Source organism: Anopheles aquasalis, chromosome 3 (assembly GCF_943734665.1).
Source record: "Anopheles aquasalis chromosome 3, idAnoAquaMG_Q_19, whole genome shotgun sequence".
NCBI lineage: Eukaryota > Metazoa > Arthropoda > Insecta > Diptera > Culicidae > Anopheles > Anopheles aquasalis.
In genome coordinates, this window is record NC_064878.1 from 20,574,096 (window position 1) to 20,576,595 (window position 2,500).

Sequence of the window (2,500 nt, forward strand, 5' to 3'; positions counted from 1 at the left end):
CTGATCAAAGCGTTTCATGTGTTTTCTCTCCATCTGTGCCCCTATTTACTTTGATTCGCTCCGTAATCTAATTGTAAATTAGCCTCTAACGAAACGCCATTTCTTCTCCAAAAAAAAAGGGGATCCCTGTCCGTTGCCAGGACTATTCGTTTCCTTCGGAGGAGTCCTGCCTCGCAATAAATTCCTATATTATATTCGTCCACATCACGCCCACAGTGAGCACATCCTCCCCCACATTCGAACTGGAATTGTAAATAGGCCCACAAGCAAGAAGCAGTCCTTTATCCTTCCTTCGTGCGTGCTAGGGGAAGACATTCTTTAGCGTTGTGCTCATCGGTCGCATGGTGAAAGGCAGTAGAAAGCAGGAAACAGACAGGAAGCGCCTTCGCCTTCGACACCTTCAAAGCAATAAACCAATCAAATCGAGGTCGAAACGCCGTACGCGCTCAAATCAAGAGCTCACTATTGCTGCTGCGGCTCGCGCCATTATTGAGCCAACAACTTTCGGTTTCGATGCCTGCCGACACTGCCGAGTTCCGGTCACGCCCCGTGCAGTTCCGTGTTCCGCCTGATGTCAATTGCTTATTGCTGACTTCCGGAGTTTTCTTCTCTTTCTACCGCCGATGCACACACAGGGATCTACCGCCCTGCTGCAGGGCTGTTGCTCGTGCGATGGGGGAAAGGGCCAGGATATAGATGGTGTTTCCTCGGCCCGGCTTGGCATGATGATTGGAGCATATTTTTGGGGGCTTTCCCGGGTTTTTATTAGAATTTTATGTCGTCATGATGAAGAAAAGTTTTCCGGTCCCGCTGGTGCTTAGCGGCGTCCTCTGGCCTCATTTCGGTTGCAATGAAACAGCAAGGAAGCAAAGGATGGGCCGGAAAATGTATTTTCTTTTGAAGCCTTTCTGTTCAGCGGTTTTCGTGTGGGTGACTTGGTGTGAGTGTGGGGCAAGGGGGGTGTTTTAGCACCTCTCTTACCGCAACGGGAGGGAAGTGCTTCAAGGATTGCAAAGGGCATGGAAAGAGAAGCGTATGCGGCCCCGTATTCACACTAAAGACCGGCACGAAACGGAAAGAAAGACTCATCGCACTCGGTCATAAATCAATTCAAAGTTGTTGCTTCCCACATTCGTTCCACCGTTTTCTGCTGACGATGGGCGTACCGAAATCTTTCTCCCCCCTTCGATTGCGGCCTCACTGGTAGTCGTATCTTTCGCAACGAGTGGGAAGGTGATACTAAAAGAAACAAAGAAAGAAGCAGAAACAATTTCATGCTTTTTGTGAAAAATTCACACTTTTTTTGGAAGAAATCATTTCGTTCTTCTGTTCCTGTTAACACGTTTGATTATCTATTTTTGCTTTATTTCACATAAATTATTTTAGCGTAGCTGTTGCTGAGTAAAGATTACTTTTACTACACTTTTGCTCCGAAAAAACTTGTCCAACCTACTAAGTTGAATTTTAATTTAGTAAAGAACTTTGAAGGAAAGAGAATGATAAATTTGACCAACTGAGAAATTTAAGTAAATGATAAAAACAAAACAATAAAAAACTAGGAAATGTATACAAGGAATAAGACAACTAACATGCTTAGACGGAAGATGCATAAATGGTAAAAATCCCAACAGAAACGACTAAAACAATGACAAAAATTCCAAAGAAACCAAGAAAAACCCCAAAACAAACAAAGAACCATAAAACAATACTTCTCCCGTCGGTTGCAATATCTCTCAGCAGCAGAAGAGTAAACATTATAAATTGTAGTTCATAACATTGTGTCATTGAAGTATCATCCCCGGAACAGTTGTCATATGTTAATGTTGCATTGGCTCTCTCCAGGGCCTCACCCTCTCGCCGTCTCCTGTCCATCGTGCTGAACACACAATCGCTTTCACGAGGAGGCAAGCAAGCACAGACTCAAGCTCGCCTCAAGTTACGGCGAGTCCTCCCGGATGATTTATATCGTAAATCAATGTTCCAATGTTTTCAGGATATTATTTATTCGTCTCACTTCGCAAGCCCTTCCATTGCCTTCTGCTCTCTCTGTGCACACGATGCAAGATCGCCCTCGCTTTGGAAATTCGTGTCGGGATAGCGATATCCCTGGAGGGCATAAGTGTTTTCGGACGCAAGTCCCAACCTCGCACACTCGCAAGCTCACAGCCTCTCGCCTCTCCTGTCGATCAGCTGGAGCTGCTTTCAGCAAAGGTTTTTGGCCCAAAACCAGTAACCAACCGAGAAGAGAGGGGAGTTGTGTGATCCATGATGTTGGGTTGAGCAACATATTGGCTTCCCTACCGGTAGGAGGCTTCCTTTCCGTACCTTTTGATTGATTGATATCGGTAAATCTGCACAGAAAGCGTAATTTGAGGAGTTGTTTCTCCGTCTTGGTGTTTCGGTGTGCATTCGAGACGCTTCAAAACGATTCGCGACCGCCCTCGGGGCCCCTGGGGCGACCTCCGCATCGTTGCATCGCTTCTTGACCAGACGCAACCGT

The 2,500-nt window shown here is 46.0% G+C and overlaps 1 protein-coding gene across 1 annotated transcript in view; it reads left to right on the forward strand.

Moving 5' to 3' along the window:
* The window catches only part of LOC126577753 (protein sax-3-like), a 55,873-nt gene that overhangs the window by 41,340 nt on the left and 12,033 nt on the right, over nt 1-2,500 (forward strand). The gene's annotated exons all lie outside the window — the stretch shown is intronic.